We start from the raw sequence: 23,620 nt of genomic DNA, 5'->3' as shown, positions 1-23,620 counted from the left end.
TAACCGCCCCTTCCCGCCCAGATTCCGGTCATTCTCAGATTAAAAAGTCCATTTTGGGGGGGACCTAAGCAATTTTCAACTATATCAAACCACAGTTGGTCTGGAGTCTTTAAAAAGAAACAAACCAATGGTAAACTATTAACAATTAAAAATTAAAATATTGTGAGGAAAAGCATTCATTCATTCAATAGTATTTATTGAGCGCTTACTATGTGCAGAGCACTGTACTAAGCGCTTGGAATGAACAAGTCGGCAACAGATAGAGACAGTCCCTGCAGTTTGACGGGGTTACAGTCTAATCGGGGGAGACAGACAGAGAAGAACAATGGCAATAAATAGAGTCAAGGGGAAGAACATCTCGTAAAAACAATGGCAACTAAATAGAATCAAGGCGATGTACATTTCATTAACAAAATTAATAGGGTAATGAAAATATATACAGTTGAGCAGACGAGTACAGTGCTGAGGGGATGGGAAGGGAGAGGGGGAGGAGCAGAGGGAAATGGGGGGAAAAGAGGGTTAAACTGCGGAGAGGTGAAGGGGGGGTGGTAGAGGGAGTAGAGAGAGAAGGGGAGCTCAGTCTGGGAAGGCCTCTTGGAGGAGGTGAGTTTTAAGTAGGGTTTTGAAGAGGGGAAGAGAATGTTTGGCGGAGGAGAGGAGGGAGGGCATTCCAGGACCGCGGGAGGACGTGGCCCAGGGGTCGACGGCGGGATAGGCGAGACCGAGGGACGGTGAGGAGGTGGGCAGCAGAGGAGTGGAGCGTGCGGGGTGGGCAGTAGAAAGAGAGAAGGGAGGAGAGGTAGGAAGGGGCAAGGTGATGGAGAGCCTTGAAGCCTAGAGTGAGGAGTTTTTGTTTGGAGAGGAGGTTGACAGGCAACCACTGGAGGTGTTTAAGAAGGGGAGTGACATGCCCAGAGTGTTTCTGCAGAAAGATGAGCCGGGCAGCGGAGTGAAGAATAGACTGGAGCGGGGAGAGAGAGGAGGAAGGGAGATCAGAGAGAAGGCTGACACAGTAGTCTACCCGCGAAATAACGAGAGCCCGTAGCAGTAAGGTAGCCGTTTGGGTGGAAAGGAAAGGGCGGATCTTGGCGATATTGTAAAGGTGAAACCGGCAGGTCTCGGTAACAGATAGGATGTGTGGGGTGAACGAGAGAGACGAGTCAAGGATGACACCGAGATCGCGGGTCTGAGAGATGGGAAGGATAGTCGTGCCATCCACGGTGATAGGGAAGTCTGGGAGAGGACCGGGTTTGGGAGGGAAGATGAGGAGCTCAGTCTTGCTCATGTTGAGTTTTAGGTGGTGGGCCGACATCCAGGTGGAGATATCCTGGAGGCGGGAGGAGATGCGAGCCTGAAGGGAGGGGGAGAGGACAGGGGCGGAGATGTAGATCTGCGTGTCATCTGCGTAGAGATGGTAGTCAAAGCCGTGAGAGCGAATGAGTTCACCGAGGGAGTGAGTGTAAATGGAGAACAGAAGAGGGCCAAGAACTGACCCTTGAGGAACTCCAACAGTTAAAGGATGGGAGGGGGAGGAGGCGCCAGCGAAGGAGACCGAGAATGACCGGCCAGAGAGATAAGAGGAGAACCAGGAGAGGACGGAGTCCGTGAAGCCAAGGTGAGATAAGGTGTGGAGGAGGAGGGGATGGTCGACAGTGTCAAAGGCAGCTGAGAGGTCAAGGAGGATTAGAATGGAGTAGGAGCCATTGGATTTGGCAAGAAGGAGGTCATGGGTGACCTTAGAGAGAGCAGTCTCGGTAGAGTGGAGGGGATGGAAGCCAGATTGGAGGGGGTCTAGGAGAGAATGGGAGTTAAGGAATTCCAAACATCGACTGTAGACGAGTCGTTCTAGGATTTTGGAAAGGAAGGGTAGTAGGGAGATAGGGCGATAACTGGAGGGGGAAGTGGGGTCAAGAGCGGGTTTTTTTTAGGATGGGGGAGACATGGGCATGTTTGAAGGCAGAGGGGAAGGAGCCATTGGAGATTGAGTGGTTAAAAATAGAAGTTAAGGAAGGGAGGAGGGCAGGGGCGATGGTTTTAATAAGGTGAGAGAGAATGGGGTCCGAGGCGCAGGTGGAGGGGGTGGCACTTGCGAGGAGGGAGGAGATCTCCTCTGAGGATACTGCAGGGAACGATGGAAAAGTAGGGGAGAGGGTTGGTGGGTGGGAGGGGAGAGGCGGAGGGGTGACTTTGGGGAGCTCAGACCTGATTGTGTTGATTTTTGTGATGAAATAGGTGGCCAGATCATTGGGGGTGAGAGATGGGGGAGGGAGAGGAACAGGGGGCCTAAGGAGAGAGTTAAAAGTCCGGAACAATCGGTGGGGGTGACGGGCATGGGTGTCGATGAGAGAGGAGAAGACGTTTTGCCTGGCGGAGGAGAGGACAGAGTTAAGGCAGGAAAGGATAAATTTGAAGTGTGTGAGGTCGGCTTGGTGCTTGGACTTTCGCCAGCAGCGCTCAGCAGCTCGAGCATAGGAGCATAGGAGGCGAACAGAGGAGGTGATCCAGGGCTGTGGGTTAGTGGAGTGAGAGCAGCAGAGGGAAAGGGGGGCGAGAGAGTTGAGATGAGTAGAGAGGGTGGAGTTGAGAGCGGAGACCTGATCGTCGAGAGTGGGAAGTGAGGACAGGGCGGCAAGGTGAGGAGAGATGCTTTTGGAAAGATGGATGGGATCAAGAGAGCGGAGGTCTCTGTGGGGCAGTAGCGAAGATTTGCAGGGGGAAGGAGTGTGAGAGATGAGGCAGGTGAGAAGGTTATGGTCAGAGAGAGGGATTTCAGAGTCGGTGAGGGAGGAGATAGTGCAGTGGTAGGAGATGACGAGATCGAGGGTGTGACCGAGTCGGTGAGTGGGCGCGGTATGGTGGAGGAGGAGGTTGGCAGAGTCGAGGAGGGATAGCAGGCGGGCGGCAGAGGAGTCATCGGGTACATCCATATGGATGTTGAAGTCTCCGAGGATCAGAGTGGGCAGAGAGAAGGAGAGAAGGAAGGTGAGAAAGGGGTCTAGGTGGTTGAAGAATTCGGAGGTGGGACCGGGAGGGCGGTAGATGACGGCGACAAGTAACTGGAGTGGGTGGTAGAGGCGAATGATATGGGCTTCGAAGGAGGGGAAGGAGAGGGAGGGGGGAGGAGGGATAGTGCAGAAGCGGCAACGGGGTGAGACGAGGAAGCCGACGCCTCCTCCCTTACCGGTGAGTCTGGGGGAGTGGGAGAAGGAGAGGCCTCCGCTGGAGAGAGCAGCGGTGGAGACCGTGTCTTCGGGAGTGAGCCACATTTCTGAAAGGGCGAGGAGGAGGAGAGAGCGGGAGAGGAAAAGGTCATGGATGAAAAGTAGCTTACCTGTAATAGAGCGGGGGTTCCAGAGGCCACACTTGAAAGTAGCTGTGGGTGCAAGGGGGGGAGGGGGGAAAGGGCAGGGGGAGGGGAGGGTTTGGATGGGAAGGAGGTGGCGGGGCCCTGGACGGGGAGAGGGGGATGAGGGGTAGCGGTGGGACAGGAGGACTGGGATGGGGCGTGGGAGGGGAAGAGAGAAGGGGGGAGGGGGTGAGGAGGTGGTTTGGTGGGGGGGAAAGTAGGGGGAGGGGGAAGAGGGGTAGTGCTGGTAAAGTGGGGTTCTAGGGCGGGAGAGGGGAGTGGGGGAGACAAGAGGTGGTGGAAGCAGATCATGCTCGACAGTGGCTTTTACTGAACACCTACTGAGTGTGCATCATTGCAGTAAGTGCCCGGGAGCATCGAATAAAACTAGAAAACGTCAAGAGTAAGTGAAATAATCAAACCCATATATCCATAAGTGCTAAGGCTGGCTAAGGGGATGGCTTGATCAGGTAAGTGGAAACTGTAGACAGGGAATGCCTCCTGGAGGAAGTGTTTTTTAAGGGAGGATGGAGATGGATAATGGGTTGGTGGGATTGAGATGCTATCCCTTAATGAAGAGATTTTCAAACAAATAAGGGGTGTGGAGCAAAGCATGATTGAACTCCTCCCCTTCAAAGCCCTGCTGAGGGCGCATCTCCTCCAAGAGGCCTTCCCAGACTAAACCCCACTTTTCCTCATCTCCTAATCCCTTCTGCATCACCCTGACTCTCTCCCTTTGCTCTTCTCCCCTTCCCCCGCCCCACAGCACTTATGTATATATCTGTAATTTTAATTAATTATATTGATGCCTGTTTACTTGTATCGATGTCTTTATGTCTGTTTACTGGTATTGATGTCTCTCCCCACCCCACCCCCTGAGACTGTGAACACGTTGTGGGCAGGGGTTGTCTCTCTTTTATTGCTGTACTGTACTTTCCTAAGCACTCTGCACATTGTAAGTGCTCAATAAATACGATTGAATGAATGAATTCTGCATCAAGTGCATGTAAAGACTGCTGCTCAATTTACTTCATTACCTATGGTGCCTGGAACTGTTTTCATTTCTCCCTCTTGGTGTTACAGTCTTCCCAAAGTCTCTGTTCCAAGACAGTTAGCTCATCAACTGCTCTCTCCAAGGTCACCAATGACCTCCTTCTCCCCCATCTAATGGACTCTACTCCATCCTAATCTTCCCTGACTTTTGACCCAGTTGCCTACCCTCTTTAACCGGAAACACTGTTTAACCTTGATTTCCCTGAGTGGTTGCGCAACCGCTTCCATATCAGACTGAAACTCCTTACCGTGGGCTTTAAGGCATTCAACCACCTTGTTCCCTCCTACCTCGCTTCACTACTCTCCCACTACAACCCGGCCCACACACGTCACTCCTCTATTGCCAAACTACTCACTGTACCTCTATCTCGTCTATCTCGCTGCCAAACGCTGGCCCGCGTCCTGCCTCTGGGCCGGAACGCCCTCCCTCTTCATATTCGAAAGCCAATTGCTCTCCCCACCTTCAAAGCCTTACTGAAGGCATATCTCCTCCGAGAGGCCTTCCCTGACTAAGTTCTCCTTTCCTCTTCTTCCACTCACTTCTGGGCCACGTTGACTTTATTCTTTATTCTCACCCCTTCCTAGCACCAAATGTACGTCTGTAATTTTTTTCATTTATATTAATGGCTGTTTTCCCATTTAAACAATAAGCTCATTGTGGGCAAAGAATGTGTCTGTTATACTGTTATATCGTACTCTCTCAAGCACTTAGTACAGTGCTCTGCACACAGTAAGTGCTCAATAAATACAACCAACTGGTTCTCCTATTTCTCTGGCTGTTCCTCTGTCTTTTTTGCCAGCTCTTCCTCTGCCTCCCACTACCTGACTGTGGGTGTTACTAGTGGCTCACTTCCGGGTCGTCTTCTACACTCGCTCCCTTGGGGAGCTGATCCACTCTCACAGCTGTAAATACCACTTTTATGTAGATGAAAGCAACGTGGCTCAGTGGAAAGAGCCTGGGCTTAGGAGTCAGAGGTCAAGGGTTCTAATCCTGGCGCTGCCTCCTGTCAGCTGTGTGACTTTGGGCAAGTCACTTCTCGGTGACTCAGTTATCTCATCTGGAAAATGGAGATTAAGACTGTGAGCGGCAAGTGGGACAACCTGATCACCTTGTATCTACCCCAGCACTTAGAACAGTGTTTGGCACATAGTAAGCGCTTAACAAATACCAACATTATTATTATTATTATCATCCACCCCATGAGTCCCAACCGGACTCTGTCTCCACAACCTCACATCTCCTCCTGCCTCCAGGTCATCTCCACATCTCTATACCGCAAGTTCAACATGTTCAAACTCCCCTTCAATCACAAATCCTCCCTTCCACCTAACCAGCGTGGCTCAGTGGAAAGAGCCTGGGCTTCGGAGTCAGAGGTCATGGGTTCGACTCCCGGCTCTGCCACTTGTCAGCTGTGTGACTGTGGGCAAGTCACTTAACTTCTCTGTGCCTCAGTTGCCTCATCTGTAAAATGGGGATTAACTGTGAGCCTCACGTGGGACGACCTGATTACCCTGTATCTCCCCCAGCGCTTAGAACAGTGCTCTGCACATAGTAAGCGCTTAACAAATACCAACATTATTAATACCACCATCCTGCCGGTCTCTCAAGCCTACGAGTCGGCATTATCCAGCCCCCGTCCCCCTTCCATCCACATATTTATTCAGTTGCCAAGTCCTGGTGGTTCTATCTTCACACCACTTCCATAATTGGTCCAAACTGCCATCACAATTGTTCAACCACTCCTTATACTGATGATGATGAGGGTATTTGCTAAGCGCTTACTATGTGCAAAGCACTGTTCTAAGCACTGGGGGGGAGATGAGGTGATCAGGTTGTCCCACGTGGGGTTCACAGTCTTCATCCCCATTTTCCAGATGAGGTAACTGAGGCACAGAGAAGTGAAGTGAGCCCCACTTAACTCACTTACCTCACAATTGAGTTTCAAAAGGAGGGATAGTTTTGGCTACTTTCTACAAGTAAATTAAGGGATTTTTCTGAGTCAAAAGTGTCTGCATCATAAAAAAAATGCAAATCATGGAATCAGGGACAATTCTCAAGTGGTTTGTCAATGTGGTCAAACCCTCTCTACAGAAACAGAAGACAAAAGACTCGATTGAGTTATATCCTCAACAGAAGATATAATGTCCTGGGACAGATCGAGGGGAGAAGGCACCCAACATCTGTACTATCCTCTCTCTTGCCACCTGACACTGTGGGAGTGAAACCACATTCCCTGGCAGGAGCAAAGAGTGGGCAGAAGCCTACATTCCCCACATTTAAGTTAGGAAGTTTGCAGAAGCTTGTGACCAAGAACTGCTCACCTGGAGCAATGAGGAGTCTGAGGATCACCTACGCCAAGTATTTAATGTGCTTCTATTTTACTATTCACAGTTTCATTGTTGAACTTCAATCTCGTTTCATTTTGTGTGCATAATATGCTCTTCTGGATGTCTGCCCTTCCCAACACATGCAAGCCTCTGATGGACAAGGTACCATATCATAATTGGGGAAGCAGAGTGGTCTAGTGGATAGAGTATGGGCCTGGGAGGCAGAGGACCTGGGTTCTAATCCTGGCTACACCACCTGACTGCTCTATGACCTTGGGCAAGTCACTTCGCTTCTCTGGGCCTCAGTTTCCTCATCTAAAAAATGGGGATTAAGACTGTGAGCCCCAGGTGGGACAGGGACTGTGTCCAACTCGTTTCTACCCCTGGGCTTAGTACAGTGCCTGGCAATTAGTAAGCAATTAACAGAACCACGATTATTATTACTGTTATCTAGATTTCCTTGGATTTCTTCCCAGCTCCATTTGTGTGTGCGTGTGTGTGCTCTTTATTTTCAATGATGCTGTCACTGATAGTGGAGTTCACCCATCAGTGGGTCTGTGGCCAATGCAGAAGCCAGAGACCCTACCCCATCATGCTCAGACAAAGACTGGCCCTTATACTGCCTTTAACGTTTGTTTTTTCACCACCAGCACTGTTTTCACTTTTGCTCCTTGTCTTGGGGTCCTACTGGGTTTCTGCTTGCAAAGAGATGCTCCTTGTTTGTGCTTAGTAAGCACTTAAGAAACATTAGTAATAATAACTCTAGCAAGGGGAGTACATGTTGCCCTCTCAGAATTGCATTATTTAGTAAATTATGGTTCCAAAGGACTAAATTCTATTGCATTAGTTTGAAGAAATTAACACATCTCCAATCATTAAATTCCTAATAATGTCCTATAGTTAATTACATGCCCTAGAGGTTCTGCCTGTCAGCATTGGGGTCTGTGCTCCCATACCCCGATGACTGGAAGCAAATGTGCACAAGGAGACATGGAAATGATTATGGACCGTGTCTCAGAATTAGTAAAGTACTGTTGCTTGACAGATTCAAGAAGACTGGGGGCATGTCCCAGTCCATACCTGGCAAACCATACACACAGTCAGGAATCAAGTGAATGCTGTCATTGAATTCTTTTACCTGGGAAGCTGATCGTCGAATGAAGCCAAGTTAAACAAGGATGTGGACACCTAAATCAGCAAAGGCATCAAGAATCAGAGTAAACTGAAGGGGTACAGGTCAATTATAGTATCCTACCTTCTTTTAAGCTGTGAGGCCTGGACCTGCCACGCAAACCATATTCAACTGGGGGAACAGTTCACAAATACTAAGCATCAGATGTCACAAGAGGATCACCACCAATGAGCTTCTGTAGTGTGGTCGACCCCTCTCAGGGTCACACCTGGAGAGTTCCCAGTACTCTACCAGTTTCGACTGCAGGAGGGAGAGTCAGGCAGAGGCATTACCAATCCATCCTTAGTGTGGGCAGCAGCTAGCGAGTGGAAGGCAATCTGCTACAAGTCAAAACTCACCTGTGCCGGGCAGCAGCAACATGGGAGAGAATTGAGGGTGAAGACTCAAGTTTACTGCACGGAAGGAGGCAACAGTAAACCACTTCCAGATTTTTGCCAAGAAAACTCTATGGATACACTACCAGGATGATTGCAGATGGAGGTGGGGGCGTTCTGGGGGAGATGTGTCCATGGCATCGCTATGGGTTGAAGATGACTCGATGGCATAAGACAAGACATCTGAGGTCAGACCACCCGCATCACAACGATGCTCGTGACCTTACACCTTCACTCGCTGGGGCGTGTCAGGAAAACGGAATGACAGCTCTTTGGTCAACTGAAATGGGGTAATCTTGTTGACTCTACCTTCACAACATCTCTAAAATCCACCTCTTCCTCTCCATCCAAACGGACCACCTAGTTCCAAGCACTCGTCAGATCCTGTCACTACTTCTGGATCAGCCTCCTCGCTGACCTCCTTGCTTCCAGCCTCTCCCCACTCCAGTCCATACCTCACTCTGCTGCCTGGATCATTTACTTAGAAAATAATTCTATGCATGTCGCTCCTCTCCTCAAAAACATCGGATAGTGCCCGTTCATCTCCACATCAAACAGGAACTCCTTATCATCAGCTTTCAGGCATTCAATCCGTTTTCCCTCTCCTAGTGTGGCCGGTGGAAAAAGCACAGACCTTGGATCAGAAGTCTTGGGTTCTAATCTCAGGTCTGCCCTTTGCCTGCGGTGTGACTGCCTGAAGTCACTGAACTTCTCTGTGACTCCATTTAACTTGTATGCATTAAAAAAGAGAAACTATAAGCACAGAATAGCCTGCGCTCTGTAAATAATCATTAGTGCCAAAATGTAATCAAAATCCTTTTAAAAAAATCACGCTCCATAAATAAAAAACACTCTGAGTCTGGCAGATTAATATCATGGCGCCTTCACAATCAGATATTTCTTTTTCTTAATCCATTAATCAATCAATCTCACTGATTTATCTCTTATGGTGGGCAGAGCACTCTACTAAGCAGCGTGGCTCAGTGGAAAGAGCCCGGGCTTGGGAGTCAGAGGTCAAGGGTTCAAATCCCGACTCTGCCCCTTGTCAGTTGTGTGACTGTGGGCAAGTCACTTCACTTCTCTGTGACTCAGTTCCCTCATTTGTAAAATGGGGATGAAGACTGTGAGCCTCACGTGGGACAACCTCATTCCCCTGTGTCTACCCCAGCGCTTAGAACAGTGCTCTCTGCACATAGTAAACGCTTAACAAATACCAACATTATTATTATTATTCTTATTATTATTGTTGGGAGAGTACAATACACCAGACTTGGTAGACACATTTTCTGCCCATAACGAGTTTACATTCTAGAGGGGGAATTAATAACAATTAACTCACTGCATCATTAAAGTAGCTTCTAGTCAAAGTGGATTTGTACAGGAGAGTTATTTCTCCATTGAATACATTCAAAATAGGCAGCTTGTCTACTAAGGATTACTATTGAATGGCAGGTTGTCTTGCCTTATGCTGTTGAGTCGTCTCCGACCCATAGTGACACCATAGACACATCTCTCCCAGAACACCCCGACTCCATCTGCAATTGTTCTGGGAGCGTATCCATAGAGTTTTCTTGGTAAAAATCTGGAAGTGGTTTACCATTGCCTTCTTTTGTGCGATAAACTCGAGTATCCACCCTTAACTCTCTCCCATTACGCTGCTGCCTGGCACACGTGGCTTTTGACTTGTAACAGATTGCCTTCCACTTGTAGCCACTACCCAAGCTACGAATGGAATAGCTAGGCCTCTGCTTGACTCTCCCTCTCATAGTCGAGACTGGTAGAGTACTGGAAACTCTCCAGGTGCAGCCCTAAGAGGGGTGAATGGCAGGTTAGAAGCCATAATATAATTCCTGGAATATGTGAACATGCAGAGTGAGTATGAAGTGTGAACCAGTGTGATTTCGTGGAAAGAGCACAGGCCTGTGAGTCAGAAGATCTAGGTCCTAATCCCAGCTCCACTACTTGCCTGTTGCCTGATCTTGGACAAGTCACTTAATTTCTCGATGCTTCCGTTTCCTCAACAATATAATGGGGATTCCATACCTATTCTCCCTCCTACTTAGACAGAGTCTGTTTGGGGCCTGATTACTTGTGACTACCCCAGAGATTAGAATAGTGTTTGACACATACTAAGATCTTAACAAATACCATTAAAAAAAAATAAAGTCCACCTTCTCTGTGACCTTGGGAATAGCACTTACTTTCTGCGTCATTCAGTCATTCAATCACATTTATTGAGCGCTTACTGTGTGCAGAGCACTGTACTAAGTGTTTGGAAAGTACAATTCGGCAATAAAGAGAGACAATCTCTGCCCACAACGGGCTCGCAGTCTGCGGGGTGGAGACAGATATTAATACAAGTAAACAGGCAACAATACAAATGAATAGAATTACAGATATATACATATATACATAAGTGTTGTGGGGCGGGGAGACGGGGGAAGAGCAAAAGGGGCAAGTCAGGGTGATGCAGAAGGGAGTGGGAGCTGAGGAAAAGTGGACTCAGCCTGGGAAGGCCTCTTGGAGGAGGTGTGCCTTCAGTAAAGCTTTGGCGGGGGGGAGAGTAGGGTTTTGCAGGAGGAATGTCTCAGTTTCATCATCTGTACAATGAGGGTTGAATACCTGTTCTCCCTGTTTCTTAGACTGTGAGTCCCATGAGGAATAAAGAACTTAACTGATCTGATTATTTTCTATCTACCAATCAATCAATCAATCCATGGTATTTATAGAGCACTTACTGTGTGCAGAGCATTTCATTAAGTACTTGAGAAAGTACAATACAATAGATCTGATAGACACGATCCCCGCCCACAAGGAGCTTACAGTCTACAGGGGGAGACAGAAATTGCAATATATTGCTGAGGGGAAAAGTAAAGTATAAGAATATCTGCTTAAGTACTGTGGGGCTGGGGTGAGTACCCAAGTGTTTGCTTAAGGGCACCTAGTCGACACGCAGGGGACAGTGGACAGAAGAAATTGAGGGATTAGCCTGGGAAGGCCTCTTGGATGATATGTGATTTGGGGAGGGTTTTGAAGGTGGGGAGAGTGGAGGCCCATCACTTATGAAGGGGTTGAGAATTCCATGCCAGAGGGAGGACGTGGGCTAAGTGTTGGTGGTGAGAGAGAAAAGATCAAGGTACAGAGAGTAGGTTGGTGTTAGAGGAGTGAAGTGTGTGGATTGGGTTGGAGTAGGAAATCAGCTAGGTTAGCTAGGAGTGGGTGAGCGGAATGAGTGCTTTAAAACTGGTCTTAAGACGTATCCGTTCGATTTGAGGGTGTATGGGTAACCAAGCAGCGTGGCTCAGTGGAAAGAGCACGGGCTTTGGAGTCAGGGCTCATGAGTTCGAATCCCAGCTCTGCCACTTGTCGGTTGTGTGACTGTGGGCAAGTCACTTCACTTCTCTGCGCCTCAGTTCCCTCATCTGTAAAATGGGGATTAAGACTGTGAGCCCCACGTGGGACAACCTGATTCCCCTATGTCCACCCCAGCGCTTAGAACAGTGCTCGGCACATAGTAAGCGCTTAACAAATACCAACATTATTATTATTATTATTATCACTGGAGATTTTTGAGGAGCGGGGAGATATGGATTGAACAACTTCTTTGGGAATGCACTTGTCTGGAGAAAGGGGCCAGAACAAGGTGATAGCTTGAAATCTCTTCCATGATGCTACATGACTTACTGTGACAAAAAGAGAATTAATGTCCCTGGGTCTCTCTCCAGGTAAGGAAACAGGGAATATAGAATGGCAATTAAATAGGCACAGAGCCATTAAGATCATTTCATGATTTCAATAATTTCCACGACTTAACAGACTGATTCCTAAGGAACGAATGTTAACACCTATATGGAATAGCATTTTTTCTGATGAGAAATTGCTAAAATACTCCAAGTGCAAGCTAATGGAGGAAAGGCAAAGTGATAAACAAAAAGAGAGAATAGATCCAACCGAAAAAACCCAGGTAAAGAATGAAATAAAATGCTCTCGGTGCCTTCTAGCAAAACACCAGAACAGCCAGAAACTATTGCTTTGGAAATATTTTTTTTTACTTAACTATGTTAAGACTTACTACTCCTTTATTTAATCTTAAAGGATTATATATAGCACTTGCTACAAGAACGTATTTTCATTTCAAAGCTAAGTAAACCTAAAATGAAGTAATAAAAAGGTTTCACTACATATGGTAAGCAAGCTAGACCTGCAGAGGGCGATGTTACCAAATCCCTTTTAAACACATTTTTTCACTATTTGTCGAAATGTCTTTCCATGTGATCTGATCTGGGCTGAGCCCCACAGTGTGGAAAATATCCACTTTCGAGATGTTTTCTCCCTATGCAAAGTGGAACCTCCAGGTGATATTTTCAGAACCACTAACTGGAGTTACAATCCAAGGCACTTGAGTTACACTAGAGCCTCAAATGAGCGAGGCTTTGCATGACCGGTTCTGAATTCAAGTTTATTTGATTTGGGTATATAGATTAGAAAAGGTTTACTCGGATTTTCTTTGATCAGAAGTGCAGATAACAGAAGAGATGCTTTTGGCTTTCAAGTGGGCTTTATTCTTAATTTACATTAATTTGAATAGCATATGTGTGGAAGGAATTGGCAAGCAACATTTCCGGAATGCTTTGATCAATACTCCTTTGTGGAAAAGTGGTAGTGTACACATCGTGTGCTTTTAGGATGCTCTTATGGGCTTACACTTTAATAATGATCGATACACGGGGCAATAGCAAAATGGGTAAACATTTGTGTTCAAACAGTAAGCCAGCTCTCTTGTTGGAGATTATTTCCTTTGGTTTGTTTGAAGCAAATTCACATTTCGGGAAACTACTGAAAGATAATTACTATAGAACTATTGGAAACTGAGATGCAACATGGCCTAATGGAAAAGAGCAGGGGCTGGGGAGTCAGAGGACCTGGATTCTAATCCCAGCTCTGCCACTTGTCTGCTGAGAGATTTTTGGAAGTCACTTAACTCCTCTGTGCCTCAGTCTCATTTGGAAAATGGGCATTCAAAGCCTTTTCTCCCTCCTACTTAGACCGCGAGCCCCATGTGGGATAGGGACTGTGTTCTACCTGATTATCTTCTATCTACCCCAGTGCTTAGGACACAGCAAGCACTTAAATACCACAATTATTATTATTACTGTATTACGATCAATCTACGACAATCACCAATTTGCACATCACCTCCGTCTAGACTGTGAACACCTCCGTCTAGACTATAAGATCTCTGCGGTACATAATACAGTATTTTCTACTGTACTTTCCCAAGTGTTTAGTACAGTGCTCTATGCAGAATAAGCACCCGATAAATACCACTGATTGATTAATCACCAGAAAAAATACGGCCATATTGAGTCTAACCGGGTTCTTGGTCTACATGGGGCCCTCAACCTAAAGGTTGAAAGAAACAGGAAAAAAAGGAAAGGAAAACAGTTCATTCCTAGTTGGGGGCTACGGAGGTGGAGGGAAATAATCCTCACTACTATAATCCAGGCCTCGATGGCCCCGATTGCTACAACTTTCCAAACATTCTGCCCACCTTTGGGTAACATATATGGACCCTGCGTGTCAAAAATGCTAACATTTCAAAACAATACCCGACAACCTCACTTCAAAGTTAATGTCATTTTAAGAGGAAATGATTTGTCACATCAAAATAAAGATCAAGAAAAACACAATATTTGCCAAAGGCTTGAAGTATCTATTTATAATCCATGCCTGCCAAGATTAGCTATGAAGGAAATAAGTTCTATTTTTTTTCTTACATTAACTGACAGCAAAGTTGGCAGTGATTCATGATACACCAACTCCAAACTGCCTTAGTGTGAAAGGTTCAGAAAACACTGCTCCAAACCTGGTAGACCCTATTTTATGTGAGGATACAAAAGGCTCCCCACCATCCCTTGGCAGCCCAGGATACCTATTTCTCCCAATTTCAGAAGACGCTAGAGTATTAAAAGGCCCCGGCTGGCTGGTCTGGAAGGAACAGGCTTGTGGCCTGCTCGTTTGAAGTTCAATCCACTCATGCACTTACTGATGAAAGCATCTAATTTCCCAATCCTGCCATCCATCCCATCCTAGCCCTCATTTCCTCTTCTCCCACTCCCTTCCGCATCACCCCTGCACTTGGATTTGCACTCTTGATTCACCTCTCCCTCAGCCTCACAGAGCTTATGTACATATCCGTAATTGATTTATTTATACCAATGCCTGTCTCCCCCTCCAGACTCCAGGCTCGATGTGGGCAGGGAACATGCCTACCAACTCTCTTATTCATTCATTCATTCATTCATTCAAGAGTATTTATTGAGCGCTTACCATGTGCAGAGCACAGTACTAAGGGCTTGAAATGTACAATTCGGCAACAGATAGAGACAATCCCTGCCAAATAACGGGCTCACAGTCTAAACGGGGGACTCCGTACCCAAGCATTCTCCCTTCTGTGTCATCTATGCCCTTGGATCTGTGACCTTTGGACATTTGATACTGTCCCACCCCCAACCCCACCGCACTTAGGGACATATATTTAAATCATTGATTATAAATTATTTACTCATGTTAATGTCTGTCTCCCCCTCTAGGCTGTAAGCTCATTATGGGCAGGGACTGTGTCTGCTTACGGTTTTGTATTGTACTCTCCCAAGCACATAGTAAGCACTCAATATACCTTTGATTGACTGTTTGAACAAACAGAAACTCCTCACCATTGGCTTTAAAGCACTCAGTCACCATGCCCCAATCTACCTGACCTTGCTGCTTTCTTACCACAACCCAGCCCACCCACTTCGCTCCTCTAATGCCAACCTACTCAGTGTACCTCAACCTCATCTCTCTCACCCTGATCCCTCATCCTTGTCCTACCTCTGGCCTGGAACTCCCTCTCCCTTCATATCTGACAGACTATCCCTCTCCCCACCTTTTTCAAAGCCTTATTAAAATCACATCATTTTGATGAGGCCTTCCCCAACTAAACTCTCATTTCCCCTAATCTCCCTCCCTTCTTCATTACCCTAGCCCTCGTATTTGTGCTCTTCATACATTTGATATTCACCCCACACTCAGCCCCATGGCACTTATCTACATATCTGTAATTTATTTTAATGTTTCTCTTCCCATCTAGACTGCAAGCTCCTCTTGGGCATGAAATGTTTCTACCAACCCTGTTATACTGTAATTTCCCAAACAGTTCAGTGTCTTGAACAAAAATAGTGCTCAACAAATACGACTGATCGATTGGTGGTGGCGTCAACAGTGATGGGAAAGTTGGGGCATTAAATTTTGGACATATTGAGCTTGAGGTACCAGCAGAGCATCCATGAAGAAATGCCCTGGGGCAGGAGGAAATGTGAGAGGAAGAGTACAGGCTAGTAGGCTAGATTTGGGAGTAATCCACATCAAGGCATAGTCATTGCACAGGCACTCGATCCAAAACTCATTCTAAAGTCCTACATACACAATGTACAACACTCAACTCAGAACATTCCACATGAGTAAGACAGGCTCTTAAGGTGAATGAAGCAGCAGCGTGGCTTAGTGGCAAAAGTATGGGCTTGGGAGTCAGAGGCTGTGGGTTCTAATCCCGGCTCCGCCAAGTACCAGTTGCGTGACTTTGGGCAAGTCACTTCACTTCTCTGGGCCTCAGGTCCCTCATCTATAAAATGGGGATTAAGAGCGTGAGCCCCATGTGGGACAACCTCATTACCTTGTCTCTACCCCAGTGCTTAGAACAGTGCTTGGCACATAGTAAGCTCTTAACAAATACCATCATCATCATTATTCATTCATTCATTCAATAGTATTTATTGAGCGCTTACTATGTGCAGAGCACTGTACTAAGAGCTTGAAATGTACAAATCAGCAACAGAGAGAGACAGTCCCTGCCCTTTGACGGGCTTACAGTCTAATCGGGGGAGACAGGCAGACAAGAACAATGGCAATAAATAGAGTCAAGAGGAAGAACATCTCCTTAAAACAATGGCAAATAAATAGAATCAGGGTGATGTACATCTCATTGAACAAAATAAATAGGGTGATGAAGATATATACAGTTGAGCGGACGAGTACAGTGCTGAGGGAGTGGGACAGGAGAGGGGGAGGAGGAGAGGGAAAGGGGGGAGAAGAGGGTTTAGCTGTGGAGAGGTGAAGGGGTGGTAGAGGGAGCAGAGGGAAAAAGGGGGGAGCTCAGTCTGGGATTTGAAGAGGGGAAGAGAATTAGATTGTCGGAGGTGAGGAGGGAGGGCATTCCAGGACCGCGGGAGGACGTGGCCCAGGGGTCGACGGCGGGATAGGCGAGACCGAGGGACGGTGAGGAGGTGGGCAGCAGAGGAGCAGAGCGTGTGGTGTGGGCAGTGGAAAGAGAGAAGGGAGGAGAGGTAGGAGGGGGCAAGGTGATGGACAGCCTTGTAGCCTAGAGTGAGAAGTTTTTGTTTTGAGCGCAGGTTGGTAGGCAACCACTGGAGGTGTTTAAGAAGGGGAGTGACATGCCCAGAACGTTTCTGCAGGAAGATGAGCCGGGCAGCGGAGTGAAGAATAGACTGGAGTGGGGCGAGAGAGGAGGAAGGGAGATCAGAGAGAAGGCTGACACAGTAGTCTAGCTGGGATATAACGAGAGCCTGTAGCAGTAAGGTAGACGTTTGGGTGGAGAGGAAAGGGCGGATCTTGGCGATATTGTAAAGGTGAGACCGGCAAGTCTTGGTAACGGATCGGATGTGTGGGGATGTGTCATTACTCTCCTGGATATCAACGTGGCTTAGTGGAAAGAGCCTGGGCCTGAGTCAGAGGTCGTGGGTTCTAATCCCAGCTCCGCCATTTATCAGCTGTGTGACTGTGAGCAACTCACTTAACTTCTCTATGCCTCAGTTACCTCATCTGGAAAATGGGGATTAAGACTGCAAGCCCCACGTGGGGCAACCTGATTACCTTCTATTTACCCCAGCACTAAGAACAGTGCTTGGCACACAGTGAGCATTTAACAAATACCCTTATTATTATTGCTATTTTGGGAATTGCTCAACATGGCAGCGGAGCACTGAGACCAAGTTAGTTCCATCCAATAAGAGGGTAAAAATGAAAGAAAATAAAATCAGCTTTTTCCTAAATACTATTCTCAAGTTTAACTCTGAGCTCACTGCGATATCACATAAGTGGAACTGGGGCTAAATCAGAGACTAGAGAATTTGGCCAGTCACCAGAGACCAGAGAATTTGGCTTTGGTTCTCAGTCAGATATATTCCCCAGGGAACAGTTTTAGGCCCTGGGAGAACCTGGCTCAGGGTGCTGAAGCAAAATTTACAGCTGTCCAGTGTTCTCGTTAGAGTCGCACTGGGAAGATTGTTGGCTTTTTGCTTCATACATTTCAGAAGTGTGTACGTAGCTGTTGGGCAAATATCTAGACCACCTTACTCTTATGGAATTGCAGCAACTATTATGCCACTATTTATTTGCTAGGTAGGATTAAAGCATGCCTTTAAAACATGCCTTTAAAGCATGCCTTTAAAAAACAAAAAAATAAACCAAAAAACAAAAACAAAAAAACCCACCCCAGCGATTTCTTTCAGTTTAAAATAGGAAAAAGTTCAAATGTTAAAAGTTAAAAAGTTCAGGTGTGTTCTAAACAGGTCCCAAATTCCCCAAGATATGACTGAACATGTCAGGTTTTTATGCTTTTATCATGACATTTTCATAATTCCTTTCCAAGTGTTCATCTCCACAACCAAAACAACTAGTGTGAAAAGAAGATTGGTATATCCTCCAACTTGGGTTCACTCCCTCCATCTACTAAGCTCCTGGTTAAACATTTTTTAAGGTCTGCACCATAAATGTGTTCTTTAGTCTGACATCCCTCCTACTTAGAATGAGAACAAATACAATTATGATATCTTATAATTTACAAAAGCAATTTATCTTGAGAAATCATACAGGTAGAAAATGCCATCCCAGGACCTAGGTATTTATTGGTTTATGCATTTATTATTGATGCATTAATTCATTTGCTTGTGTATTATTTAAATCCATTCTCTCCTTCTTACTTATGGTATAGTTATCAATTCAGGCCTAATGTCTCCTTCATTAGACCGGAAACTCTTTGAAATCAGTGACTGCATTTCTTACTCTTCAGCTCCCAAGGGCGTAGAACAGTGTTTTGCACATTAATAAGCTCTCAGTCACCTTAGACTGTGAGCCCCTATGGGGCAGGGACTACGTCCTACCTTATGGTCTTATTTCTACCCCAGGACTTAGTACAATTCTTGGCACATAGTAAGCACTTTACAAATACCACAGAAATTATTAGTCAACCTTGTTAAAACTGACCCAGATAAACCAAATTGGTACAATATGTTTAACATATGCACAGTGAGCATTTGTAATACTGCTCACTGACTAAATGGGTCCATCTTGCAAAACGAATGGCCAAACCAGGAGTTACATTTCTCACACACTCTGCTTCTTGGGATAGGTTCCTGGCCCAGTTAATTGTATATGTAATTTGGTGACTCTCGATGCATTTCAGGAAATGAGTCCCTGGTCACCAAAACTGTGCATGTAATTTGGTAATTTGGGGGTTGGAGGCTGCAAAATCTGTACCCATATTCTGGGTGGCAAAGGTGGATAAAATGCAAAAGTTAATGTTCTCAAGACATGGTCTGCATCATAATAATTATTATTATAATAATTAAAATAGCAATAATAATAATAATGTTGGTATTTGTTAAGCGCTTACTATGTGCCGAGCACTGTTCTAAGTGCTGGGGTAGATACAGGGTGATCGGGTTGTCCCACGTGAGGCTCACAGTTAATCCCCATTTTACAGATGAGGTAACTGAGGCACAGAGAAGTTAAGTGACTTGCCCACAGTCACACAGCTGTCAAGTGGCAGAGCTGGGATTCGAACTCATGACCTCCGACTCCCAAGCCCGTGCTCTTTCCACTGAGCCACGCTGCTTCTCTTAGCATTTAAATGCATACTATGTGCCAGATACTGTCTAAGCACTGGGGTAGTACAAGACTATCAGATCAATCAATCTATCGATTGATCAAATTTATTGAGCACTTACTGTGTGCAGAGTACTGAATTACGTGCTTGGGGGAATCCATGCTGAGAAGCTGCATGGCCTAGTGGATAGAGCCCGGGCCTGGGGGTCAGAAGGGAGTTCTAATCCTGGCTCCACCACTTATCTGCTGTGTGGCCTTGGGCAAATCACTTCACTTCTCTGGGTCTCAGTTTCCTCATCTGTAAAATGGGGATTAAGACTGTGAGCCTCAAGAGGGACAGGGACTGTGTCCAACCCGGTTTGCTTGTATCCACCCCAACGCTAAGTACAGTGGTTGGCACATAGTTAAAAGCTCAACAAATACAAGAATTATTATTACTATTACAATATAACAGAGTTGGTAGACACATTCCATGCCCACAGTGAGCTCACAGTCCAGAAGGGGAGACGAGCATTAATATAAATGAATAAATTAGGGATATGTACATATGCACAGTGGGGCTATGGGTGGGGTGAATAGAGGGAGCAAATCAGGGTGACACAGAAGGGAGTGGGAAAAGAGGAAATGATGGCTTAGTGAGGGAAGGCCTCTTGGAGAAGCTGTAATTCAATGAGGCTTTGAAGGTGGGGCGAGAGACTGTCTAACGGATGTGAAGAGGGAGGGCGTTCCAGGACAGAGGCAGGATGTGGATGAGAGTTCGATGGTGAGATAGAGGAGAATGAGGTAGAACGAGTAGGTGGGCCCTAGAAGGAGCGAAGGATGTGGTCTGGGTTGTAATAGGAGAGCAGCAATCTAAGGTAGAAGGGGGCAAGGTGATTAAGTGCTTTAAATCTGATGGCAAGGAGTTCCTGTTTAATGTGGAGGCGGAAGGGCAGCCGCTGGAGATTCTTGAGGAGTGGGGACACATGGACTGAATGATTTTGTAGAAAAATGATCCAGGCAGCAGAGTGAAGTATGAACAGGAGTGGAGAGAGTCAGGAAGCAGGGAGGTCAGCAAGGAGGCTGATACAATAATCCTGGTGGGATAAAATAAATGCTTGGATTAACTAAGTAATAGTTTGGATGGAGAGGAAAAGACAGATTTCAGTGATGTTGTGAAGGTTGAACCAACAGGATTTACTGACCGATTGAATATCTGAGTTGAAGGAGAGAGAAAATCTGTGATAATGACAAAGTTATGGACTTGTGAGACAGGAAGGATGGTAGTGCTGTCTACAGTGATGGGATAATCAAGGGGAGGACCAGGCTAGGGTGGGAAGATAAGAAGTTATGTTTTGGACATGTAAAGTTTGAAGAGTCAGCGGGACATCCACGTAGAGGTTTGAAGGCAGGAGGAAATGAGAGGCTGCAGAGAGGGAGAGAGATCAGAAGGAGATGTGGACTTGGGAATCATCTGCATAGAGGTGGTAGTTGAAGCCATGGAAGCGAACGACTTCTCCAAAGGACCCAGAACTTATCCTTGAGGGACTCCCACAGTTAGGTGGTGGGAGGCAGAGGGGGAGTCCGTGAAAGAGATGGAGAATGAGCAGCCAGAGAGATAGGAGAACCAGAAGAAACAGTGTCAGTGAAGCCGAGGTTGGATAATATTTCCAGGAGAACGGGTCCACAGTGTCAAAGGCAGCTCAGCGGTCAAGGGGGATTAGGATGGAGTAGTAGCTGTTGGATTTGGCAAGAAGGAAATCATTTGTGATCTTTGAGAGGGCGGTGGTTTCTGTGGAGTGAAGAGAACAGAAGCCAGATTGGAGGGGGTCAAGGAGAGAACTGGAGGAGAGGAACTTGAGACAGTGGGTGTAGACCACACGCTCAAGGAGTTTGGAGAGGAATGGTAGGCGGAAGATGGGGTGATAACTGGAGGGAGCCATGAGGTCAAGGGAGGGTTTCTTAAGGATAGGGGAGACCCTGGCATGTTTGAAAACAACGGGGAAGAAGCCAGTGGAGACTGAACGGTTGAAGAGGGCTGTCAGGGAGGGAAGAAAGGAGGGGGTGAGAGTTTTGATAAGGTGTGAAGGGATGGGGTCAGATGCACAGGTGGAGGGGGTGGATTTTCAGAGAAGGCACTACATCTCCTCTTGAGATACTTTTGGGAAAGATGGGAGAGTCGAAGAAGGGGGAAGAGGAGGGAGGGACTGGAGAGGAGCAGGGGAGACTTTAGGGAAATCACACCTGATAGTTTCAATTTTCTCATTAAAGTAGGCGGCCAGATCATTAGGGGCAAGAGATGGGGGAGATGGGGGGACAAGGGGTTAGAGGAGGGAGCTGACCACCTGGAACAACTGGTGAGGGCAGTGGGCACAGGTGTCAATAAGGATGGAGAAATAGTTTTGCCAGGCAGAGGTGAGGGCAGAATTAAAGCACACGAGGATAAACATGAAGCGGACGAGATTGGCCCAACTTCTAGATTTCCATCAGCAGCTCTCTGCGGCTCATGAACAGGAGCGAAGGAAGCGGACCAAGGAGGTGATCCAGGGCTGTGGGTTAAGTGGAAAGAGTGGTAAGAGATCAGTACAGTCCCTGTCCCACACAAGGCTCACATTCTAATTGGAGGGAATAGGATTTAATCCCCATTTTAGAGATGAGGAAACTGAGGCACAGAGAAGTGAAGTGACTTGCCCGAGGTTACACCACAGGCACGTGGCAGAGCCAGGATTAGAACCCAGCTTCCCTGCCTCCCCGGCCCGTGCTCTTTCTGGGATAGGCCATGGTCCTCCTCTGGGGTTTACTATTTTTTTTAAAAGGAAGTCATAGCTGAAAACAGACATTTCCCTTTTATAAGAAGTCTCAAAAGGCAACAGGCCCAGAACCCTTCTAACTATTCATTTGATTACTCGTGGAGGCCAAGCCTCAGAAGCGTGATACTGTTTTCAACCTGTGACTCAACAAGGCTGCTCAGGGTACACCATCATCAACATAAAAGGGGTGTTCTAATGAAAAAAAGAAATATAGCATCTTTATCAGATGAGAGGGGATTTGTCAGATTAAGAGAATTCCATTGTAATATCCATATCTCACAAAGGCCTTCTCTGACAGGGTCCAATTACTTTCAACAAGCTGGGCCTGCTACATGGATCCTCTGAACCAGAATGGCCCGCAAATCTGTATGCTTTTGTTCAGACAGATAACACCAATGTGTTTCTCTCTGTGATCACTGACTAACTTAAATGAGTTAATCTTGTTTTCCAGATGAATTGTTATTTTGTCTCCCACAGGCTGTGATTACCGGATAAAGTATTGTGTTAACAGGAAGGCCAGGGTCTTTTCAGCAGTGGATTCCCGTTCAGATAACCAACCAGCCAGAGAGTTTTGGGAGTGGCTGTGTTTCTTTTTTTTTTTTTAAACAGAGTAAAAGAATGAAATTAGGAGAGAAAAATGTGAAGTGGCACACATTTTTTTAAAATTATGTAACTTTGGGGGGGTGGGCGGTCGGAGGAGCAGTAGATATCTATACTTAAAAAATACCCCTTTCAATTTGCTAACCCAATTTAAAGCCCTGTCTTCAAATGTAAGCATTTTAATTCACATGCACTTTTGGGTTCAGTGTGCTTTAGTTCTTAAACTGGGTGGATCTTGATTATAGGCAAAAATTTTAAAAAGTATTAAATGAATATACTCAGTTTTCAAAGAAGAAAAGGTGGGTAAACATCATTATTAACGATTTCCCCCCAATGAATGGGAGAACCCAATTTTATCCTAGTCACTACTAGAGTCCCATATTTGAAAATTGTATCTTTAGCTACATTGTTTTGAAGTGTGAAAGATATTTGAAATACCTCATTACCACTGGACTCCTTCACAATACTTAGAATGGCATATTTCTGGAACAAATACAATGTGGGTCTCTGGCCAGGCTTCGCTGGAAATTCAGGAGACTGAATTTGCAATGTCAAGGCAAGGTCAGACCTCCAGAACTAGGGTTCGTAATGAATTCTGCAATCCCCTCGCAATGCCTAGTTTCCTACGTGAATAATAGCACCCTAGAGCACCTTGGAGACCAATGGATGTGAGGTTTTTCCTATTTTGTTCAGAATCAAAAGCAACTGCCTCAGTTTATATACTTCTCAGTCCAAAAAGCTACACATGAACAAAGAGGAGGAGTAGAAGGTGGCACAGGGAAGAAAGTTGGGAAAAGAGGGGAAGGCCTCCCAGTAGAGACGGACACTGGGGGGGGGGGGGATTTATTAAATACATATTGTCCCCTACAAGCCAGAAAGTCAACATGTCGGCCAAATGGCCCAATTTACTCCCATGTAAACTGAATTTTCACTAAATGCTTGCTTCAAAACTCTGATGAACACTTTCTCTAAGTTGTTGATAAAATTGAAAATT

General features: G+C 46.2%; 1 protein-coding gene and 1 non-coding gene across 2 annotated transcripts in view; both read right to left on the bottom strand.

Moving 5' to 3' along the window:
- Window positions 1-23,620, bottom strand: part of WWOX (WW domain containing oxidoreductase) — a 1,106,560-nt gene that overhangs the window by 436,747 nt on the left and 646,193 nt on the right. The gene's annotated exons all lie outside the window — the stretch shown is intronic.
- LOC114807499 lies at window positions 9,975-10,111 on the bottom strand. Its single transcript, XR_003755560.1, has one exon. It is a non-coding gene; the product is annotated as a small nucleolar RNA SNORA7 (small nucleolar RNA).

This window comes from Ornithorhynchus anatinus, chromosome X2 (assembly GCF_004115215.2).
Source record: "Ornithorhynchus anatinus isolate Pmale09 chromosome X2, mOrnAna1.pri.v4, whole genome shotgun sequence".
NCBI classification, from domain to species: domain Eukaryota; kingdom Metazoa; phylum Chordata; class Mammalia; order Monotremata; family Ornithorhynchidae; genus Ornithorhynchus; species Ornithorhynchus anatinus.
This window is presented reverse-complemented; position numbering and strand designations above follow the sequence as displayed.